Genomic DNA, 24,181 nt, shown 5'->3' with positions numbered 1-24,181 from the left:
GGCCGTAAGCGAAGGAACATCTCTTGGTACACCATATAAAGTCAAAGTGAGTCTGATAAACAGACATTGCATTCTCACCAATTAGATAAGCAGCTTGAACTTTGGCTCACTCAAAAAGTGGAAGAAATTACATATACTGTAGCCATCACTTTTTAGCACAGATAGTTGGATGAAATACAAACAAACCTTGCTAACATTTCAAAGCGAGGGCACATATTTCAGCCTTGTGGGAAAAAACGGACAAATACAATGACTTCTGACAAATACATCATCAGCAACAGTTTCCCATGCAGCTATCCTACTAGCCACAATAAATACACAAAAGCTCTGGATGTTGAAAACCTATTGCATTGTTCTGTGCTAAGGAGGAACGCATGTATGGACAATTTCATATTGGAAGCGCATGGGGCGCGTATGACACATCATGACCGGGGGGGGTTAGAGTGGCTTCTCAACTATCTCTTGATTGAAGTACCAGCGTGGCATAAATACAATGCTGCATTTCGCAACATAATGTTTAGACAAAATGCCAACAATGTTTTGCTACAAACAAATGTTTCCACCTTTCGATTGGTCCACAAAGTCTCTTTCACAACTGACTTCAAAGATCTCCATAAGCACAGTCGGTTGACTCAAGTCATCCTTAAGCCTGCCGCCAAGCAACAGTTATTAACAAAGATATCAGGGTAAAGCGCAAACGACCACTACCATAAATTTTGCATTCGAGATTCCCACATTTGGAAAATTCAAAAGGGGTCAGCCCAGCCAGAGTGGAATGGCTGAGCCCCACACTGGGTCAACCACCTTCTTGGATCACAGTATCTCTTCTGCTTAGTGGAGGGCAAGTCTCTCCAGTGCCAACATTTTCCGCTAACGGGAACCACTTTTTGTTGTGATAATATCATATCACATCGACCTGCGTTAAATGCCGTTTAGGAATGCACTTGCACACAGAGTGGTGAAAAAGTAGTTATTTTGTTTACTAGATTATATCAGTGAACCACTAGATTCCCATCATGCAACACTGTCGAAAAAATCACCAATTACTTTTTAATATCTTAACCTATCTGATATCACAAATGTTTGCGATATGACGAAATACAATCACATTCAGACACACACACACACACACAGACAAATGCATGAAACCAATTGATTTATTATCGATAACATCTCAGATTCTCTTGTGCTTTTGATTTACTCCATAAAAGAAGGGTTGTAATTCCAACATGGAAAACACAGGGCCATCAGACACCAGTCCAGTTCCACTCCTCACCAGCATTATTTCCTTTGATCATTTGAACAGGGCGAGGGAGCACAGAGCACACACAAGCTGCATTCAGTAACAATATTCTTATTTGTCTTATGCATAAAAGGCAGTTGCTCCCTGACAACACAAGGAACTTTGATCGTATTAAAAGGGCAGGGGAGACTAGCCCATAGAAGCTGCATTTAGTCAATTCAGCATCAAATGCTTACTACAAGGCAGTGTTGCTGATGAAATAATGCCACACCCCCTAGTGGACAAAAGGCTTACAGCACCTGGTATTCCCAGGCGGTCTCCCATCCAAGTACTAACCAGGCCCGACCCTGCTTAGCTTCCGAGATCAGACGAGATCGGGCGTATTCAGGCTGGTATGGCCGTAAGCGAAGGAACATCTCTTGGTACACCATATAAAGTCAAAGTGAGTCTGATAAACAGACATTGCATTCTCACCAATTAGATAAGCAGCTTGAACTTTGGCTCACTCAAAAAGTGGAAGAAATTACATATACTGTAGCCATCACTTTTTAGCACAGATAGTTGGATGAAATACAAACAAACCTTGCTAACATTTCAAAGCGAGGGCACATATTTCAGCCTTGTGGGAAAAAACGGACAAATACAATGACTTCTGACAAATACATCATCAGCAACAGTTTCCCATGCAGCTATCCTACTAGCCACAATAAATACACAAAAGCTCTGGATGTTGAAAACCTATTGCATTGTTCTGTGCTAAGGAGGAACGCATGTATGGACAATTTCATATTGGAAGCGCATGGGGCGCGTATGACACATCATGACCGGGGGGGGTTAGAGTGGCTTCTCAACTATCTCTTGATTGAAGTACCAGCGTGGCATAAATACAATGCTGCATTTCGCAACATAATGTTTAGACAAAATGCCAACAATGTTTTGCTACAAACAAATGTTTCCACCTTTCGATTGGTCCACAAAGTCTCTTTCACAACTGACTTCAAAGATCTCCATAAGCACAGTCGGTTGACTCAAGTCATCCTTAAGCCTGCCGCCAAGCAACGGTTTATCATTAACAAAGATATCAGGGTAAAGCGCAAACGACCACTACCATAAATTTTGCAAACGACCACTACCATAAATTTTGCATTCGAGATTCCCACATTTGGAAAATTCAAAAGGGGTCAGCCCAGCCAGAGTGGAATGGCTGAGCCCCACACTGGGTCAACCACCTTCTTGATCACAGTATATCTTCTGCTTAGTGGAGGGCAAGTCTCTCCAGTGCCAACATTTTCCGCTAACGGGAACCACTTTTTGTTGTGATAATATCATATCACATCGACCTGCGTTAAATGCCGTTTAGGAATGCACTTGCACACAGAGTGGTGAAAAAGTAGTTTATTTTGTTTACTAGATTATATCAGTGAACCACTAGATTCCCATCATGCAACACTGTCGAAAAAATCACCAATTACTTTTTAATATCTTAACCTATCTGATATCACAAATGTTTGCGATATGACGAAATACAATCACATTCAGACACACACACACACACACACACAGACAAATGCATGAAACCAATTGATTTATTATCGATAACATCTCAGATTCTCTTGTGCTTTTGATTTACTCCATAAAAGAAGGGTTGTAATTCCAACATGGAAAACACAGGGCCATCAGACACCAGTCCAGTTCCACTCCTCACCAGCATTATTTCCTTTGATCATTTGAACAGGGCGAGGGAGCACAGAGCACACACAAGCTGCATTCAGTAACAATATTCTTATTTGTCTTATGCATAAAAGGCAGTTGCTCCCTGACAACACAAGGAACTTTGATCGTATTAAAAGGGCAGGGGAGACTAGCCCATAGAAGCTGCATTTAGTCAATTCAGCATCAAATGCTTACTACAAGGCAGTGTTGCTGATGAAATAATGCCACACCCCCTAGTGGACAAAAGGCTTACAGCACCTGGTATTCCCAGGCGGTCTCCCATCCAAGTACTAACCAGGCCCGACCCTGCTTAGCTTCCGAGATCAGACGAGATCGGGCGTATTCAGGCTGGTATGGCCGTAAGCGAAGGAACATCTCTTGGTACACCATATAAAGTCAAAGTGAGTCTGATAAACAGACATTGCATTCTCACCAATTAGATAAGCAGCTTGAACTTTGGCTCACTCAAAAAGTGGAAGAAATTACATATACTGTAGCCATCACTTTTTAGCACAGATAGTTGGATGAAATACAAACAAACCTTGCTAACATTTCAAAGCGAGGGCACATATTTCAGCCTTGTGGGAAAAAACGGACAAATACAATGACTTCTGACAAATACATCATCAGCAACAGTTTCCCATGCAGCTATCCTACTAGCCACAATAAATACACAAAAGCTCTGGATGTTGAAAACCTATTGCATTGTTCTGTGCTAAGGAGGAGCGCATGTATGGACAATTTCATATTGTAAGCGCATGGGCGTATGACACATCATGACCATGGGGGTTAGAGCGGCTTCTCAACTATCTCTTGATTGAAGTACCAGCGTGGCATAAATACCATGCTGCATTTCGCAACATGATGTTTCCACAAAATGTCAACAATGTTTGGCTACAAACAAATGTTTCTACCTTTCAATTGGTCCACAAAGTGTCTTTCACAACTGACTTCAAAGATCTCCATAAGCACGGGCAATTGGCTCAAGTCATCCTCAAGCTTGCCGCCAAGCAACGGTTTGTCATTAAACAAGACATCAGGGGAGAGCGCGGACGCAGTCCCCCACTACCATAAATTATGCAATCGAGATTTCCACATTTGGGAAATTCACAGGGGTCAGCATAGCTGGCGTGCAATGGCTAAGCCTCGCCCTGGGTGAACCGCCTTTCTTGATCACGGTATCTCCCTTGCCAGGTAAGTATGAGTTATAGTCATCGGTGGAGGGCAAGTGTCTCCAGTGCCAACATTTTCGGCTAATGGTAACCACTTTTGTGTTCGATAATATCATATCACATCGACCTGCGTTAAATGCCGTTTAGGAATGCACTTGCACACAGAGTGGTGAAAAAGTAGTTTATTTTGTTTACTAGATTATATCAGTGAACCACTAGATTCCCATCATGCAACACTGTCGAAAAAATCACCAATTACTTTTTAATATCTTAACCTATCTGATATCACAAATGTTTGCGATATGACGAAATACAATCACATTCAGACACACACACACACACACACAGACAAATGCATGAAACCAATTGATTTATTATCGATAACATCTCAGATTCTCTTGTGCTTTTGATTTACTCCATAAAAGAAGGGTTGTAATTCCAACATGGAAAACACAGGGCCATCAGACACCAGTCCAGTTCCACTCCTCACCAGCATTATTTCCTTTGATCATTTGAACAGGGCGAGGGAGCACAGAGCACACACAAGCTGCATTCAGTAACAATATTCTTATTTGTCTTATGCATAAAAGGCAGTTGCTCCCTGACAACACAAGGAACTTTGATCGTATTAAAAGGGCAGGGGAGACTAGCCCATAGAAGCTGCATTTAGTCAATTCAGCATCAAATGCTTACTACAAGGCAGTGTTGCTGATGAAATAATGCCAGAGCACACCCTAGTGGACAAAAGGCTTACAGCACCTGGTATTCCCAGGCAGGTCTCCCATCCAAGTACTAACCAGGCCCGACCCTGCTTAGCTTCCGAGATCAGACGAGATCGGGCGTATCAGGCTGGTATGGCCGTAAGCGAAGGACTAATCTCTTGGTACACCATATAAAGTCAAAGTGAGTCTGATAAACAGACATTGCATTCACCAATTAGATAAGCAGCCTGAACTTTGGCTCACTCAGTAAAGTGGAAGAAATTACATATACTGTAGCCATCACTTTTTAGCACAGATAGTTGGATGAAATACAAACAAACCTTGCTAACATTTCAAAGCGAGGGCACATATTTCAGCCTTGTGGGAAAAAACGGACAAATACAATGACTTCTGACAAATACATCATTCAGCAACAGTTTCCCATGCAGCTATCCTACTAGCCACAATAAATACACAAAAGCTCTGGATGTTGAAAACCTATTGCATTGTTCTGTGCTAAGGAGGAACGCATGTATGGACAATTTCATATTGGAAGCGCATGGGCGTATGACACATCATGACCAGGGGGGGGTTAGAGTGGCTTCTCAACTATCTCTTGATTGAAGTACCAGCGTGGCATAAATACAATGCTGCATTTCGCAACATAATGTTTCCGACAAAATGTCAACAATGTTTTGCTACAAACAAATGTTTCCTACCTTTCGATTGGTCCACAAAGTCTCTTTCACAACTGACTTCAAAGATCTCCATAAGCACAGTCAGTTGACTCAAGTCATCCTTAAGCCTTGCCGCCAAGCAACGGTTTATCATTAAACAAAGATATCAGGGTAAAGCGCAGGACGCAGTCCCCACTACCATAAATTATGCAATCGAGATTCCACATTTGGGAAATTCAAAGGGGTCAGCATAGCCAGAGTGGAATGGCTGAGCCCCACACTGGGTCAACCACCTTCTTGATCACAGTATATCTTCTGCTTAGTGGAGGGCAAGTCTCTCCAGTGCCAACATTTTCCGCTAACGGGAACCACTTTTTGTTGTGATAATATCATATCACATCGACCTGCGTTAAATGCCGTTTAGGAATGCACTTGCACACAGAGTGGTGAAAAAGTAGTTTATTTTGTTTACTAGATTATATCAGTGAACCACTAGATTCCCATCATGCAACACTGTCGAAAAAATCACCAATTACTTTTTAATATCTTAACCTATCTGATATCACAAATGTTTGCGATATGACGAAATACAATCACATTCAGACACACACACACACACACAGACAAATGCATGAAACCAATTGATTTATTATCGATAACATCTCAGATTCTCTTGTGCTTTTGATTTACTCCATAAAAGAAGGGTTGTAATTCCAACATGGAAAACACAGGGCCATCAGACACCAGTCCAGTTCCACTCCTCACCAGCATTATTTCCTTTGATCATTTGAACAGGGCGAGGGAGCACAGAGCACACACAAGCTGCATTCAGTAACAATATTCTTATTTGTCTTATGCATAAAAGGCAGTTGCTCCCTGACAACACAAGGAACTTTGATCGTATTAAAAGGGCAGGGGAGACTAGCCCATAGAAGCTGCATTTAGTCAATTCAGCATCAAATGCTTACTACAAGGCAGTGTTGCTGATGAAATAATGCCAGAGCACACCCTAGTGGACAAAAGGCTTACAGCACCTGGTATTCCCAGGCAGGTCTCCCATCCAAGTACTAACCAGGCCCGACCCTGCTTAGCTTCCGAGATCAGACGAGATCGGGCGTATTCAGGCTGGTATGGCCGTAAGCGAAGGACATACTCTTGGTACACCATATAAAGTCAAAGTGAGTCTGATAAACAGACATTGCATTCACCAATTAGATAAGCAGCTTGAACTTTGGCTCACTCAATAAGTGGAAGAAATTACATATACTGTAGCCATCACTTTTTAGCACAGATAGTTGGATGAAATACAAACAAACCTTGCTAACATTTCAAAGCGAGGGCACATATTTCAGCCTTGTGGGAAAAAACGGACAAATACAATGACTTCTGACAAATACATCATCAGCAACAGTTTCCCATGCAGCTATCCTACTAGCCACAATAAATACACAAAAGCTCTGGATGTTGAAAACCTATTGCATTGTTCTGTGCTAAGGAGGAACGCATGTATGGACAATTTCATATTGGAAGCGCATGGGCGCGTATGGCACATCATGACCAGGGGGGGTTAGAGTGGCTTCTCAACTATCTCTTGATTGAAGTACCAGCGTGGCATAAATACAATGCTGCATTTCGCAACATAATGTTTCGACAAAATGCCAACAATGTTTTGCTACAAACAAATGTTTCCACCTTTCGATTGGTCCACAAAGTCTCTTTCACAACTGACTTCAAAGATCTCCATAAGCACAGTCAGTTGACTCAAGTCATCCTTAAGCCTGCCGCCAAGCAACGGTTTATCATTAACAAAGATATCAGGGTAAAGCGCAACGACCACTACCATAAATTTTGCAAACGACCACTACCATAAATTTTGCATTCGAGATTCCCACATTTGGAAAATTCAAAAGGGGTCAGCCCAGCCAGAGTGGAATGGCTGAGCCCCACACTGGGTCAACCACCTTCTTGATCACAGTATATCTTCTGCTTAGTGGAGGGCAAGTCTCTCCAGTGCCAACATTTTCCGCTAACGGGAACCACTTTTTGTTGTGATAATATCATATCACATCGACCTGCGTTAAATGCCGTTTAGGAATGCACTTGCACACAGAGTGGTGAAAAAGTAGTTTATTTTGTTTACTAGATTATATCAGTGAACCACTAGATTCCCATCATGCAACACTGTCGAAAAAATCACCAATTACTTTTTAATATCTTAACCTATCTGATATCACAAATGTTTGCGATATGACGAAATACAATCACATTCAGACACACACACACACACACAGACAAATGCATGAAACCAATTGATTTATTATCGATAACATCTCAGATTCTCTTGTGCTTTTGATTTACTCCATAAAAGAAGGGTTGTAATTCCAACATGGAAAACACAGGGCCATCAGACACCAGTCCAGTTCCACTCCTCACCAGCATTATTTCCTTTGATCATTTGAACAGGGCGAGGGAGCACAGAGCACACACAAGCTGCATTCAGTAACAATATTCTTATTTGTCTTATGCATAAAAGGCAGTTGCTCCCTGACAACACAAGGAACTTTGATTCGTATTAAAAGGGCAGGGGAGACTAGCCCATAGAAGCTGCATTTAGTCAATTCAGCATCAAATGCTTACTACAAGGCAGTGTTGCTGATGAAATAATGCCAGCACACCCTAGTGGACAAAAGGCTTACAGCACCTGGTATTCCCAGGCAGGTCTCCCATCCAAGTACTAACCAGGCCCGACCCTGCTTAGCTTCCGAGATCAGACGAGATCGGGCGTATTCAGGCTGGTATGGCCGTAAGCGAAGGACATACTCTTGGTACACCATATAAAGTCAAAGTGAGTCTGATAAACAGACATTGCATTCTCACCAATTAGATAAGCAGCTTGAACTTTGGCTCACTCAATAAGTGGAAGAAATTACATATACTGTAGCCATCACTTTTTAGCACAGATAGTTGGATGAAATACAAACAAACCTTGCTAACATTTCAAAGCGAGGGCACATATTTCAGCCTTGTGGGAAAAAACGGACAAATACAATGACTTCTGACAAATAACAGTTTCAGCAACAGTTTCCCATGCAGCTATCCTACTAGCCACAATAAATACACAAAAGCTCTGGATGTTGAAAACCTATTGCATTGTTCTGTGCTAAGGAGGAACGCATGTATGGACAATTTCATATTGGAAGCGCATGGGGCGCGTATGACACATCATGACCGGGGGGGTTAGAGCGGCTTCTCAACTATCTCTTGATTGAAGTACCAGCGTGGCATAAATACCATGCTGCATTTCGCAACATAATGTTTAGACAAAATGCCAACAATGTTTTGCTACAAACAAATGTTTCCACCTTTCGATTGGTCCACAAAGTCTCTTTCACAACTGACTTCAAAGATCTCCATAAGCACAGTCGGTTGACTCAAGTCATCCTTAAGCCTGCCGCCAAGCAACGGTTTATCATTAACAAAGATATCAGGGTAAAGCGCAAACGACCACTACCATAAATTTTGCAAACGACCACTACCATAAATTTTGCATTCGAGATTCCCACATTTGGAAAATTCAAAAGGGGTCAGCCCAGCCAGAGTGGAATGGCTGAGCCCCACACTGGGTCAACCACCTTCTTGATCACAGTATCTCTTCTGCTTAGTGGAGGGCAAGTCTCTCCAGTGCCAACATTTTCCGCTAACGGGAACCACTTTTTGTTGTGATAATATCATATCACATCGACCTGCGTTAAATGCCGTTTAGGAATGCACTTGCACACAGAGTGGTGAAAAAGTAGTTTATTTTGTTTACTAGATTATATCAGTGAACCACTAGATTCCCATCATGCAACACTGTCGAAAAAATCACCAATTACTTTTTAATATCTTAACCTATCTGATATCACAAATGTTTGCGATATGACGAAATACAATCACATTCAGACACACACACACACACACACAGACAAATGCATGAAACCAATTGATTTATTATCGATAACATCTCAGATTCTCTTGTGCTTTTGATTTACTCCATAAAAGAAGGGTTGTAATTCCAACATGGAAAACACAGGGCCATCAGACACCAGTCCAGTTCCACTCCTCACCAGCATTATTTCCTTTGATCATTTGAACAGGGCGAGGGAGCACAGAGCACACACAAGCTGCATTCAGTAACAATATTCTTATTTGTCTTATGCATAAAAGGCAGTTGCTCCCTGACAACACAAGGAACTTTGATCGTATTAAAAGGGCAGGGGAGACTAGCCCATAGAAGCTGCATTTAGTCAATTCAGCATCAAATGCTTACTACAAGGCAGTGTTGCTGATGAAATAATGCCACACCCCCTAGTGGACAAAAGGCTTACAGCACCTGGTATTCCCAGGCGGTCTCCCATCCAAGTACTAACCAGGCCCGACCCTGCTTAGCTTCCGAGATCAGACGAGATCGGGCGTATTCAGGCTGGTATGGCCGTAAGCGAAGGACATACTCTTGGTACACCATATAAAGTCAAAGTGAGTCTGATAAACAGACATTGCATTCTCACCAATTAGATAAGCAGCTTGAACTTTGGCTCACTCAAAAAGTGGAAGAAATTACATATACTGTAGCCATCACTTTTTAGCACAGATAGTTGGATGAAATACAAACAAACCTTGCTAACATTTCAAAGCGAGGGCACATATTTCAGCCTTGTGGGAAAAAACGGACAAATACAATGACTTCTGACAAATACATCATCAGCAACAGTTTCCCATGCAGCTATCCTACTAGCCACAATAAATACACAAAAGCTCTGGATGTTGAAAACCTATTGCATTGTTCTGTGCTAAGGAGGAACGCATGTATGGACAATTTCATATTGGAAGCGCATGGGGCGCGTATGACACATCATGACCGGGGGGGGTTAGAGTGGCTTCTCAACTATCTCTTGATTGAAGTACCAGCGTGGCATAAATACAATGCTGCATTTCGCAACATAATGTTTAGACAAAATGCCAACAATGTTTTGCTACAAACAAATGTTTCCACCTTTCGATTGGTCCACAAAGTCTCTTTCACAACTGACTTCAAAGATCTCCATAAGCACAGTCGGTTGACTCAAGTCATCCTTAAGCCTGCCGCCAAGCAACGGTTTATCATTAACAAAGATATCAGGGTAAAGCGCAAATGACCACTACCATAAATTTTGCAAACGACCACTACCATAAATTTTGCATTCGAGATTCCCACATTTGGAAAATTCAAAAGGGGTCAGCCCAGCCAGAGTGGAATGGCTGAGCCCCACACTGGGTCAACCACTTCTTATCTTGCTTAGTGGAGGGCAAGTCTCTCCAGTGCCAACATTTTCCGCTAACGGGAACCACTTTTTGTTGTGATAATATCATATCACATCGACCTGCGTTAAATGCCGTTTAGGAATGCACTTGCACACAGAGTGGTGAAAAAGTAGTTTATTTTGTTTACTAGATTATATCAGTGAACCACTAGATTCCCATCATGCAACACTGTCGAAAAAATCACCAATTACTTTTTAATATCTTAACCTATCTGATATCACAAATGTTTGCGATATGACGAAATACAATCACATTCAGACACACACACACACACACAGACAAATGCATGAAACCAATTGATTTATTATCGATAACATCTCAGATTCTCTTGTGCTTTTGATTTACTCCATAAAAGAAGGGTTGTAATTCCAACATGGAAAACACAGGGCCATCAGACACCAGTCCAGTTCCACTCCTCACCAGCATTATTTCCTTTGATCATTTGAACAGGGCGAGGGAGCACAGAGCACACACAAGCTGCATTCAGTAACAATATTCTTATTTGTCTTATGCATAAAAGGCAGTTGCTCCCTGACAACACAAGGAACTTTGATCGTATTAAAAGGGCAGGGGAGACTAGCCCATAGAAGCTGCATTTAGTCAATTCAGCATCAAATGCTTACTACAAGGCAGTGTTGCTGATGAAATAATGCCACACCCCCTAGTGGACAAAAGGCTTACAGCACCTGGTATTCCCAGGCGGTCTCCCATCCAAGTACTAACCAGTCCCGACCCTGCTTAGCTTCCGAGATCAGACGAGATCGGGCATATTCAGGCTGGTATGGCCGTAAGCGAAGGTACATCTCTTGGTACACCATATAAAGTCAAAGTGAGTCTGATAAACAGACATTGCATTCTCACCAATTAGATAAGCAGCTTGAACTTTGGCTCACTCAAAAAGTGGAAGAAATTACATATACTGTAGCCATCACTTTTTAGCACAGATAGTTGGATGAAATACAAACAAACCTTGCTAACATTTCAAAGCGAGGGCACATATTTCAGCCTTGTGGGAAAAAACGGACAAATACAATGACTTCTGACAAATACATCATCAGCAACAGTTTCCCATGCAGCTATCCTACTAGCCACAATAAATACACAAAAGCTCTGGATGTTGAAAACCTATTGCATTGTTCTGTGCTAAGGAGGAACGCATGTATGGACAATTTCATATTGGAAGCGCATGGGGCGCGTATGACACATCATGACCGGGGGGGTTAGAGTGGCTTCTCAACTATCTCTTGATTGAAGTACCAGCGTGGCATAAATACAATGCTGCATTTCGCAACATAATGTTTAGACAAAATGCCAACAATGTTTTGCTACAAACAAATGTTTCCACCTTTCGATTGGTCCACAAAGTCTCTTTCACAACTGACTTCAAAGATCTCCATAAGCACAGTCAGTTGACTCAAGTCATCCTTAAGCCTGCCGCCAAGCAACGGTTTATCATTAACAAAGATATCAGGGTAAAGCGCAAACGACCACTACCATAAATTTTGCAAACGACCACTACCATAAATTTTGCATTCGAGATTCCCACATTTGGAAAATTCAAAAGGGGTCAGCCCAGCCAGAGTGGAATGGCTGAGCCCCACACTGGGTCTCTTCTGCTTAGTGGAGGGCAAGTCTCTCCAGTGCCAACATTTTCCGCTAACGGGAACCACTTTTTGTTGTGATAATATCATATCACATCGACCTGCGTTAAATGCCGTTTAGGAATGCACTTGCACACAGAGTGGTGAAAAAGTAGTTTATTTTGTTTACTAGATTATATCAGTGAACCACTAGATTCCCATCATGCAACACTGTCGAAAAAATCACCAATTACTTTTTAATATCTTAACCTATCTGATATCACAAATGTTTGCGATATGACGAAATACAATCACATTCAGACACACACACACACACACAGACAAATGCATGAAACCAATTGATTTATTATCGATAACATCTCAGATTCTCTTGTGCTTTTGATTTACTCCATAAAAGAAGGGTTGTAATTCCAACATGGAAAACACAGGGCCATCAGACACCAGTCCAGTTCCACTCCTCACCAGCATTATTTCCTTTGATCATTTGAACAGGGCGAGGGAGCACAGAGCACACACAAGCTGCATTCAGTAACAATATTCTTATTTGTCTTATGCATAAAAGGCAGTTGCTCCCTGACAACACAAGGAACTTTGATCGTATTAAAAGGGCAGGGGAGACTAGCCCATAGAAGCTGCATTTAGTCAATTCAGCATCAAATGCTTACTACAAGGCAGTGTTGCTGATGAAATAATGCCACACCCCCTAGTGGACAAAAGGCTTACAGCACCTGGTATTCCCAGGCGGTCTCCCATCCAAGTACTAACCAGGCCCGACCCTGCTTAGCTTCCGAGATCAGACGAGATCGGGCATATTCAGGCTGGTATGGCCGTAAGCGAAGGTACATCTCTTGGTACACCATATAAAGTCAAAGTGAGTCTGATAAACAGACATTGCATTCTCACCAATTAGATAAGCAGCTTGAACTTTGGCTCACTCAAAAAGTGGAAGAAATTACATATACTGTAGCCATCACTTTTTAGCACAGATAGTTGGATGAAATACAAACAAACCTTGCTAACATTTCTAAGCGAGGGCACATATTTCAGCCTTGTGGGAAAAAACGGACAAATACAATGACTTCTGACAAATACATCATCAGCAACAGTTTCCCATGCAGCTATCCTACTAGCCACAATAAATACACAAAAGCTCTGGATGTTGAAAACCTATTGCATTGTTCTGTGCTAAGGAGGAACGCATGTATGGACAATTTCATATTGGAAGCGCATGGGGCGCGTATGACACATCATGACCGGGGGGGTTAGAGTGGCTTCTCAACTATCTCTTGATTGAAGTACCAGCGTGGCATAAATACAATGCTGCATTTCGCAACATAATGTTTAGACAAAATGCCAACAATGTTTTGCTACAAACAAATGTTTCCACCTTTCGATTGGTCCACAAAGTCTCTTTCACAACTGACTTCAAAGATCTCCATAAGCACAGTCGGTTGACTCAAGTCATCCTTAAGCCTGCCGCCAAGCAACGGTTTATCATTAACAAAGATATCAGGGTAAAGCGCAAATGACCACTACCATAAATTTTGCAAACGACCACTACCATAAATTTTGCATTCGAGATTCCCACATTTGGAAAATTCAAAAGGGGTCAGCCCAGCCAGAGTGGAATGGCTGAGCCCCAAACTGGGTCTCTATTGCTTAGTGGAGGGCAAGTCTCTCCAGTGCCAACATTTTCCGCTAACGGGAACCACTTTTTGTTGTGATAATATCATATCACATCGACCTGCGTTAAATGCCGTTTAGGAATGCACTTGCACACAGAGTGGTGAAAAAGTAGTTTATTTTGTTTACTAGATTATATCAGTGAACCACTAGATTCCCATCATGCAACACTGTCGAAAAAATCACCAATTACTTTTTAATATCTTAACCTATCTGATATCACAAATGTTTGCGATATGACGAAATACAATCACATTCAGACACACACACACACACACAGACAAATGCATGAAACCAATTGATTTATTATCGATAACATCTCAGATTCTCTTGTGCTTTTGATTTACTCCATAAAAGAAGGGTTGTAATTCCAACATGGAAAACACAGGGCCATCAGACACCAGTCCAGTTCCACTCCTCACCAGCATTATTTCCTTTGATCATTTGAACAGGGCGAGGGAGCACAGAGCACACACAAGCTGCATTCAGTAACAATATTCTTATTTGTCTTATGCATAAAAGGCAGTTGCTCCCTGACAACACAAGGAACTTTGATCGTATTAAAAGGGCAGGGGAGACTAGCCCATAGAAGCTGCATTTAGTCAATTCAGCATCAAATGCTTACTACAAGGCAGTGTTGCTGATGAAATAATGCCACACCCCCTAGTGGACAAAAGGCTTACAGCACCTGGTATTCCCAGGCGGTCTCCCATCCAAGTACTAACCAGGCCCGACCCTGCTTAGCTTCCGAGATCAGACGAGATCGGGCATATTTTTTTTTTTTTTTATCTTTTATTATGAAAAAACACATAATATTTACAACATTCAATCAATAATAAAAAAGGATGAACAATTCATCCTTTTACAAAGTCAAAAAATAAAAAATAAATAAAATAAAACCTATTAAAAAACACAATCATCCACTAAATCCACTTAATAATGAAATACAAGTTTCCCATTTGACAGAATTTCAATAAGAGTACTCCCCCACACAAACAATTTTTCAAAATTTCCTCCACCGTATCTATATATTATCTCTATATCTCTCTCTAATATGCTCCTAAAAAAACCTTCCACACTCACAATTTTCCCTTCATAATGACCTAAATTCCTTCTTAATCTTATCGCATATCTAGCATGACTTATTACAAAATTCACCAAATTAATATTTAAAACTTTACTTTTCCCATTTAAACCAAAAAGAAACAACCTCCTCCACTCCACCCCAGTAAAAATCTCTTCTCCCCAATGTTTTACTAAAAGTCCTTTTAAAAACTCATGAAAATCTTTCAACCTACTACAGTCAATAAAAAAGTGCATCAAATTTTCCACCCCCGTACCACAAATATCACATTCTCTTTTAATATCCCTATTTATTTGATGCAAAACCACATTTGTAAAAATCCTATTATGTTTCAATTTAAAATCATTGTCTTCACATTCTATAAAATTATATTTTACATTTACATTCTTCCATATTGATTTTACATCCATGTTTGGAAACACCCTAGACCACACTTTCTCCGCAGCAGGACTTTTTATCTCTTTTAAAATACATTTTCTATAAACCATTTTAACTTTTAGACCTGATAAATCATGTTTCTCCCCATTACTTTCATAATATAAAACTGGTAAAGCCCTAGATCTTTTGACCACCTCTTTGTTTATTAAAATCACCCACTCCCCGGGAATACATCCTATATTTTCTTGTACATATTCTCCACAGTAGTTTTACTTATTTCTTCATCTACTTCAACCACATTGTCATATATAGCCTGAAATGGAAGAAACCCAGGAATTACCTCATATGCTATGTCACCTATCTGCCTCATCCCAGCCCTCATAAAATATTTACAAAAAAACATCATATTATTGCACTTTATCTTTGGATTTAAAAATATCGGCTGATTTAAAATATTTTCTAAACTGGTACATTCATAATAAATATTTGGTAAAAACCGCCCCCAAGCCTCAAACACTTCTCTGTAAAACAAAGGTATATTACCTAACATTTCCTTCTTCATACTCATCAATAAACCATTGTCCCCCATCCTCCCAACCTCCTGCAAATACTCTTTAAAAAACCTTTTCCACCCATAATCCAATTCACCAAATAAATATTTCCGTACCATTTTTACTCTAATTGCTGTTTTCCTTACACTTAAATCTACCAACTTCAAACCCCCCTCCTCATAACCTGCAATCAAAGTTTTAAAAGCTATTCTCACCCCCTTCCCTTCCCATAAAAAATCAACTACAATTTTATTCATTTCAGATAAAACCCATTCTGGCATATCCAAAACATTCATTACATAAATAAATATTGACATCAACAATGAATTTATGACAATTACTTTCCCTTTTAATTTCAAAGACCTCCCCCTCCACATATTTACCACCTTTCTAACTTTATTTATTACACCACTCCATGTCAAATCCCTAGCTTCCATTTCTTTCACCCCTAAAAACACTCCTAATACCTTAAAATAATCTTTAACCACTTTAAAAGGAAAATTCCCCTCATTAATCTTCCCAATATACATTACTACTGACTTCTCCATGTTAACCTTTGCACCCGATGCTTGTCCATATACTTTAAAACACTCCATCACCCTTTTTACACTACCCTCATCTCTAACTGTTATAGTGGTATCATCTGCGTATTGATGTATCAAACTAAAACCTCCTTGCGGAGTCTCTACACAATTTATAAGATTATCTCTTTTAAGAAATGCTGCTAAAGGTTCTACCGATAAAACGAATAATAAAGCTGATAAAGGACACCCCTGTCTCACAGATCTCTCAAGAATAAAAGAATCGGTTAAAACCCCATTACATTTCACCCTACTTTTTGCCTTCTTATATAATAATTTTATCCATCCTATTATTCTATTACCAAAACCATATTTATCCATTACCCTAAACATAAAATCATGTTCCACCCTATCAAAAGCTTTATTTAAATCTATGCTTAAAACAATTCCCCCCATCTTATCATGATTCATTTTATTTATCACATCTCTAATTGTATTAATTGTATCCGCAATATCTCTACCAGGCACACTATAATTCTGTGTAGGTGCTATAATATCATTTAAAACTTGCTTCATTCTATTTGCCAGTATCTTTGCTAAAATCTTATAATCCGAATTTAATAAACTAATTGGCCTATAATTCTCCAATTTTAATTTACTCCCCTTATTTTTATATAAAATCGTTATCAGCCCTGTCACCATAGATTCAGAAATACTATCATTATCCTCCATATATTGATAAACTTCCAATAAAATAGGTGCTAAAAAACTGGCATATATTTTATAAAACTCTGCAATTATTCCATCTACTCCAGGACTCTTATTTACTTGTAAACCCTTAATCGCATCTTTAACTTCAGTCAATGTTATCTTCCCATCACACATTTGTTTATCCTCTACATTAATTTGCACATCCACACTATCCAATATCTCCTTTACACACCCCTCATCCACCTCCCCTTTCTTAAATAAATCCTTATAAAAATTCTGCACTGTTTCTAAAACCTCTACATAATCATTGACAACTTCACCCTTTATATTTTCGATCTCTCTAATATATGTTCTCCTCTGTTTATTCTTCTCTAAACCAAGAAAAAATGAAGTACATTTCTCCCCCTCCAAAACATACTTTGCCTTACTTCTTATAATTGCACCCTTACACTTATCTATTTCATATTTAGTCAATTGTGCTTTTAATTCCAAAAACTTTCCTATATTATAATTAGGTTCACTGTCACACTTCCTCATTTCTTTATCCAATTTAGCCCTCAACTCATTTTCTTCTCTTTTCATCCTACCTCTCTTTTTCCTTGCATATCCTATACTAAAAACTTTTATTTTTTCCTTAACCTTATCCCACCATGAACACTTATCATTCTCTTTCTGCTTATCCTCCATTTCACATGCTATCAAAGATTTAAGTTGTTTCCCATATTCCTCATCTCCCAAATACCCTGCATTCATACACCATATTCCACCCCCTGTTCTTTCCTTATCTAATCCCACTGAAAATGTTAAACCTGCATGATCACTAAAAGTTGTAAAAACATACTTAATATCTTTCATAAAATTCCTTAAACCTTCTTTTACTAAAACCAGATCTATCCTCGTTTGTTTCAAATCCCCTAAAACCACCTGCCTTCTAGAAAATTCTCTTTTTTCTGGATTTTCCTCTCTCCATATATCAATTATTCCTTTTTCTAACATCATCTTCTTTAAAACCCCCCTAGATACATCACTTCTAAAAATAGCTCCTCTTGTCATATCCAGTCTATCCATTTTAACATTAAAATCCCCAACTACAATACAGTTTCCCTCACACCATTTCCCTATTTCTAAAAATAAATCTTTGCGCTCTATTTCAGTATTAGGCGCATAAATATTTATAATTCTAAAAACCATACTCATATATTCAAAATCTACAATTAAAATCCTCCCATTATTATCATTATATATCTGTTTCACATTATCCACCACATCCTTCCTCAATAAAATAGCCACCCCACTTGAATTCCCTCTGCCATTGTTTACATAAATAAAATCCCTCCATATTTTTTTTACTTCTAAAACACATACGTTATCCCAGTGCGTCTCTTGAATACATAAAATATCTGAATTCTTCATTTTTACTATTCTATTAAATTTTCCCATTGTCCTCAAACCATTTGCATTTATTGACATTATATTAACCATTCTAATAAATAAAAAAATAATAAAATATAATTTCATTATTCTCTACCTGTTATCCAGTTTCTTTCCTCTTCCACCCTTTCTCTCCCCCTCTTCCCCCCGCTTTCCTCTTCCTGTATCCTTCCCTCGTTCTTTCAATCTTTTCTCCATCATCCGTATCCGATATCTCTTCCAAGTCCATGTTTTCCAGCCAACTCCCCTTCTTGACATCCACATCTGTTGTGCTCCCCGTGCTCATCGCCGTCTCTGGTATTGTCATCAACTCCATAACCCCATCCATTTCTTCACCCCCCGAGCTACTTGTTAGTGCTGTGCTTTCCCCCACAACCTGTGAGTCCCCCGTGCTTCCCCCCCGTCCACTCCCCCCCTCCTCCTGAAAACTCCCTCTTCTTATTTCTGTGTCCATACTGCTCCCAATTTCATTTATCTTCTGGTCCTTCTTCTTTCTTCCTTCCTCCGTCTCTCCACCTTCCACCACGTCCTCTCCTCCACCTTCTTCTCCTTCTTGCGACAATCCCACTGCTTCCTCATATATTGTTTGACTCCCCTCTTCAGCCCTAACCTCTCCACAGTTGCACTCCGCCAATCTTTTTCTGCATCCACCACAAAAATTCCTTTCCTTCTCTCCATCACATTCTCTCGCATAGTGTCCTTGATTGCCACACTTAAAACACTTAAATTCCGGGCAGTCTTTTACTATGTGCCCGGGTTGAATACACATACGACACACTCTGACCTGTTTGTCATGAATGACTCTGAAATATTCTGCTCCCTCCAACGTCTCAATTCTTGTAGAATAAGGTAATGATGTCACTTTTTCTGTGAACTTGACCTTGCAGAAACGTGTCCCGTCAACCACCTCCGTTCCTGGCCAAACTCTCCTCCTTATCTCCGAGACAGCCGCCACTCCCCAGCTACTCAGCTTGCCCAGTATCACACCATCTTCTACATATACTGGGAGATTCATGAACGACACCACCACTTCCTTCACATTAATATCTCTCGCCAGAATCTTTGTATCCTTTATTCTTAATCCATCCATTAGACGTTCTTTTCCTTTTTCATTTCTCATCGTAATTTCGTACTTCTTCTCCCCTTTCATTCGGCATCCCACCACCTCTCCACACACCTCCTTAATTGCTCTTAGTAGTTCCATTGTCGTCACCTTGTCTTCTCCTTCCAACTCAATTGCCACCGTGTATTCCTTGCCATATTTCATTTCTTCTTTATCTTCATTTTTCTTCCGTTGCGCTTTTTCGTTGTCTTTGTCCATTCCGTTTGTCTTTTCCATGTTGTCCGTCATAGTAAAAAAATGAATCCAAAAAACTCTCCCCCAAGCAGAAAAACTGCAAGGGGGAAGACTAACCAAACTTAAAACTATTCAACTGAAGAAAATAATAAATTATATTGCAAAAACCAATTAATTAACAAAAATAGCTCTCGAGCAAACACTCTCCAGCAAACACTCACTCACAGCTCAGACACTCGCACCTGTCGTCACTTCTCCAATCAGGAAATGCGCATTCAGGCTGGTATGGCCGTAAGCGAAGGTACATCTCTTGGTACACCATATAAAGTCAAAGTGAGTCTGATAAACAGACATTGCATTCTCACCAATTAGATAAGCAGCTTGAACTTTGGCTCACTCAAAAAGTGGAAGAAATTACATATACTGTAGCCATCACTTTTTAGCACAGATAGTTGGATGAAATACAAACAAACCTTGCTAACATTTCAAAGCGAGGGCACATATTTCAGCCTTGTGGGAAAAAACGGACAAATACAATGACTTCTGACAAATACATCATCAGCAACAGTTTCCCATGCAGCTATCCTACTAGCCACAATAAATACACAAAAGCTCTGGATGTTGAAAACCTATTGCATTGTTCTGTGCTAAGGAGGAACGCATGTATGGACAATTTCATATTGGAAGCGCATGGGGCGCGTATGACACATCATGACCGGGGGGGTTAGAGTGGCTTCTCAACTATCTCTTGATTGAAGTACCAGCGTGGCATAAATACAATGCTGCATTTCGCAACATAATGTTTAGACAAAATGCCAACAATGTTTTGCTACAAACAAATGTTTCCACCTTTCGATTGGTCCACAAAGTCTCTTTCACAACTGACTTCAAAGATCTCCATAAGCACAGTCAGTTGACTCAAGTCATCCTTAAGCCTGCCGCCAAGCAACAGTTTATCATTAACAAAGATATCAGGGTAAAGCGCAAACGACCACTACTATAAATTTCGCATTCGAGATTCCCACATTTGGAAAATTCAAAAGGTGTCAGCCCAGCCAGAGTGGAATGGCTGAGCCCCACACTGGGTCAACCACCTTCTTGATCACAGTATCTCTTCTGCTTAGTGGAGGGCAAGTCTCTCCAGTGCCAACATTTTCCGCTAACGCGAACCACTTTTTGTTGTGATAATATCATATCACATCGACCTGCGTTAAATGCCGTTTAGGAATGCACTTGCACACAGAGTGGTGAAAAAGTAGTTTATTTTGTTTACTAGATTATATCAGTGAACCACTAGATTCCCATCATGCAACACTGTCGAAAAAATCACCAATTACTTTTTAATATCTTAACCTATCTGATATCACAAATGTTTGCGATATGACGAAATACAATCACATTCAGACACACACACACACACACAGACAAATGCATGAAACCAATTGATTTATTATCGATAACATCTCAGATTCTCTTGTGCTTTTGATTTACTCCATAAAAGAAGGGTTGTAATTCCAACATGGAAAACACAGGGCCATCAGACACCAGTCCAGTTCCACTCCTCACCAGCATTATTTCCTTTGATCATTTGAACAGGGCGAGGGAGCACAGAGCACACACAAGCTGCATTCAGTAACAATATTCTTATTTGTCTTATAAATAAAAGGCAGTTGCTCCCTGACAACACAAGGAACTTTGATCGTATTAAAAGGGCAGGGGAGACTAGCCCATAGAAGCTGCATTTAGTCAATTCAGCATCAAATGCTTACTACAAGGCAGTGTTGCTGATGAAATAATGCCACACCCCCTAGTGGACAAAAGGCTTACAGCACCTGGTATTCCCAGGCGGTCTCCCATCCAAGTACTAACCAGGCCCGACCCTGCTTAGCTTCCGAGATCAGACGAGATCGGGCATATTCAGGCTGGTATGGCCATAAGCGAAGGTACATCTCTTGGTACACCATATAAAGTCAAAGTGAGTCTGATAAACAGACATTGCATTCTCACCAATTAGATAAGCAGCTTGAACTTTGGCTCACTCAAAAAGTGGAAGAAATTACATATACTGTAGCCATCACTTTTTAGCACAGATAGTTGGATGAAATACAAACAAACCTTGCTAACATTTCAAAGCGAGGGCACATATTTCAGCCTTGTGGGAAAAAACGGACAAATACAATGACTTCTGACAAATACATCATCAGCAACAGTTTCCCATGCAGCTATCCTACTAGCCACAATAAATACACAAAAGCTCTGGATGTTGAAAACCTATTGCATTGTTCTGTGCTAAGGAGGAACGCATGTATGGACAATTTCATATTGGAAGCGCATGGGGCGCGTATGACACATCATGACCGGGGGGGATTAGAGTGGCTTCTCAACTATCTCTTGATTGAAGTACCAGCGTGGCATAAATACAATGCTGCATTTCGCAACATAATGTTTAGACAAAATGCCAACAATGTTTTGCTACAAACAAATGTTTCCACCTTTCGATTGGTCCACAAAGTCTCTTTCACAACTGACTTCAAAGATCTCCATAAGCACAGTCAGTTGACTCAAGTCATCCTTAAGCCTGCCGCCAAGCAACGGTTTATCATTAACAAAGATATCAGGGTAAAGCGCAAACGACCACTACCATAAATTTTGCAAACGACCACTACCATAAATTTTGCATTCGAGATTCCCACATTTGGAAAATTCAAAAGGGGTCAGCCCAGCCAGAGTGGAATGGCTGAGCCCCACACTGGGTCAACCACCTTCTTGATCACAGTATCTCTTGATTGAAGTACCAGCGTGGCATAAATACAATGCTGCATTTCGCAACATAATGTTTAGACAAAATGCCAACAATGTTTTGCTACAAACAAATGTTTTCCACCTTTCGATTGGTCCACAAAGTCTCTTTCACAACTGATTTCAAAGATCTCCATAAGCACAGTCTGTTGACTCAAGTCATCCTTAAGCCTGCCGCCAAGCAACAGTTTATCATTAACAAAGATATCAGGGTACAGCGCAAACGACCACTACCATAATTTGCAAACGACCACTACCATAAATTTTGCATTCGAGATTCACACATTTGGAAAATTCAAAAGGAGTCAGCCCAGCCAGAGTGGAATGGCTGAGCCCCACACTGGGTCAACCAACTTCTTGATCACAGTAATCTCTTCTGCTTAGTGGAGGGCAAGTCTCTCCAGTGCCAACATTTTCCGCTAACGGGAACCACTTTTTGTTGTGATAATATCATATCACATCGACCTGCGTTAAATGCCGTTTAGGAATGCACTTGCACACAGAGTGGTGAAAAAGTAGTTTATTTGTTTACTAGATTATATCAGTGAACCACTAGATTCCCATCATGCAACACTGCGAAAAATCACCAATTACTTTTTCAATATCTTAACCTATCTGATATCACAAATGTTTTGCGATATGACGAAATACAATCACATTCAGGACACACACACCACACAGACAAATGCATGAAACCAATTGATTTATTATCGATACATCTCAGATTCTCTTGTGCTTTGATTTACTCCATAAAAGAAGGGTTGTAATTCAACATGGAAAACACAGGGCCATCAGAACACCAGTCCAGTTCCACTCCTCACCAGCATTATTTCCTTTGATCATTTGAACAGGGCGAGGGAGCACAGAGCACACACAAGCTGCATTCAGTAACATACTTCTTATTTGTCTTATGCATAAAAGGCAGTTGCTCCCTGACAACACAAGGAACTTTGATCGTATTAAAAGGGCAGGGAGACTAGCCCATAGAAGCTGCATTTAGTCAATTCAGCATCAAATGCTTACTACAAGGCATGTTGCTGATGAAATAATGCCACACCCCCTAGTGGACAAAAGGCTTACAGCTCCTGGTATTCCCAGGCGGTCTCCCATCCAAGTACTAACCAGGCCCGACCCTGCTTAGCTTCCGAGATCAGACGAGATCGGGCATATTCAGGCTGGTATGTCAAAGTGAGTCTGATAAACAGACATTGCATTCTCACCAATTAGATAAGCAGCTTGAACTTTGGCTCACTCAAAAAGTGGAAGAAATTACATATAC

General features: G+C 40.3%; 12 non-coding genes and 7 pseudogenes across 12 annotated transcripts; all 19 read right to left on the bottom strand.

The window, feature by feature from the left end:
• Positions 1 to 687: 687 nt before the first annotated feature.
• LOC120040443 lies at positions 688 to 838 on the bottom strand (annotated as a pseudogene).
• Positions 839 to 1,530: 692 nt separating this feature from the next.
• Positions 1,531 to 1,649, bottom strand: LOC120040446. The gene has a single exon (XR_005475654.1). It is a non-coding gene; the product is annotated as a 5S ribosomal RNA (ribosomal RNA).
• A 706-nt stretch (positions 1,650 to 2,355) lies between these two features.
• On the bottom strand, positions 2,356 to 2,505 carry LOC120040438 (annotated as a pseudogene).
• A 697-nt stretch (positions 2,506 to 3,202) lies between these two features.
• LOC120040440 lies at positions 3,203 to 3,321 on the bottom strand. Its single transcript, XR_005475652.1, has one exon. It is a non-coding gene; the product is annotated as a 5S ribosomal RNA (ribosomal RNA).
• Positions 3,322 to 3,993: 672 nt separating this feature from the next.
• Positions 3,994 to 4,158, bottom strand: LOC120040435. The gene has a single exon (XR_005475650.1). It is a non-coding gene; the product is annotated as a U1 spliceosomal RNA (small nuclear RNA).
• A 717-nt stretch (positions 4,159 to 4,875) lies between these two features.
• LOC120040433 lies at positions 4,876 to 4,994 on the bottom strand. Its single transcript, XR_005475649.1, has one exon. It is a non-coding gene; the product is annotated as a 5S ribosomal RNA (ribosomal RNA).
• Positions 4,995 to 5,673: 679 nt separating this feature from the next.
• LOC120040437 lies at positions 5,674 to 5,832 on the bottom strand. The gene has a single exon (XR_005475651.1). It is a non-coding gene; the product is annotated as a U1 spliceosomal RNA (small nuclear RNA).
• A 696-nt stretch (positions 5,833 to 6,528) lies between these two features.
• Positions 6,529 to 6,648, bottom strand: LOC120040431. The gene has a single exon (XR_005475647.1). It is a non-coding gene; the product is annotated as a 5S ribosomal RNA (ribosomal RNA).
• Positions 6,649 to 7,350: 702 nt separating this feature from the next.
• On the bottom strand, positions 7,351 to 7,500 carry LOC120040439 (annotated as a pseudogene).
• A 695-nt stretch (positions 7,501 to 8,195) lies between these two features.
• On the bottom strand, positions 8,196 to 8,315 carry LOC120040430. The gene has a single exon (XR_005475646.1). It is a non-coding gene; the product is annotated as a 5S ribosomal RNA (ribosomal RNA).
• Positions 8,316 to 9,021: 706 nt separating this feature from the next.
• Positions 9,022 to 9,171, bottom strand: LOC120040441 (annotated as a pseudogene).
• A 695-nt stretch (positions 9,172 to 9,866) lies between these two features.
• Positions 9,867 to 9,985, bottom strand: LOC120040429. Its single transcript, XR_005475645.1, has one exon. It is a non-coding gene; the product is annotated as a 5S ribosomal RNA (ribosomal RNA).
• A 1,535-nt stretch (positions 9,986 to 11,520) lies between these two features.
• Positions 11,521 to 11,639, bottom strand: LOC120040432. The gene has a single exon (XR_005475648.1). It is a non-coding gene; the product is annotated as a 5S ribosomal RNA (ribosomal RNA).
• Positions 11,640 to 13,163: 1,524 nt separating this feature from the next.
• On the bottom strand, positions 13,164 to 13,282 carry LOC120040447. The gene has a single exon (XR_005475655.1). It is a non-coding gene; the product is annotated as a 5S ribosomal RNA (ribosomal RNA).
• Positions 13,283 to 21,080: 7,798 nt separating this feature from the next.
• Positions 21,081 to 21,230, bottom strand: LOC120040442 (annotated as a pseudogene).
• Positions 21,231 to 21,923: 693 nt separating this feature from the next.
• Positions 21,924 to 22,042, bottom strand: LOC120040448. Its single transcript, XR_005475656.1, has one exon. It is a non-coding gene; the product is annotated as a 5S ribosomal RNA (ribosomal RNA).
• A 706-nt stretch (positions 22,043 to 22,748) lies between these two features.
• Positions 22,749 to 22,898, bottom strand: LOC120040444 (annotated as a pseudogene).
• A 228-nt stretch (positions 22,899 to 23,126) lies between these two features.
• LOC120040445 lies at positions 23,127 to 23,289 on the bottom strand. The gene has a single exon (XR_005475653.1). It is a non-coding gene; the product is annotated as a U1 spliceosomal RNA (small nuclear RNA).
• A 686-nt stretch (positions 23,290 to 23,975) lies between these two features.
• Positions 23,976 to 24,092, bottom strand: LOC120040434 (annotated as a pseudogene).
• Between the last annotated feature and the right edge of the window lie 89 nt (positions 24,093 to 24,181).

Source organism: Salvelinus namaycush, unplaced genomic scaffold (genome assembly GCF_016432855.1).
Source record: "Salvelinus namaycush isolate Seneca unplaced genomic scaffold, SaNama_1.0 Scaffold3523, whole genome shotgun sequence".
In the NCBI taxonomy this organism is placed as follows: domain Eukaryota; kingdom Metazoa; phylum Chordata; class Actinopteri; order Salmoniformes; family Salmonidae; genus Salvelinus; species Salvelinus namaycush.
The sequence above is the reverse complement of the archived record's forward strand: the minus strand, read 5'-3'. Positions and strand labels throughout refer to the sequence as shown.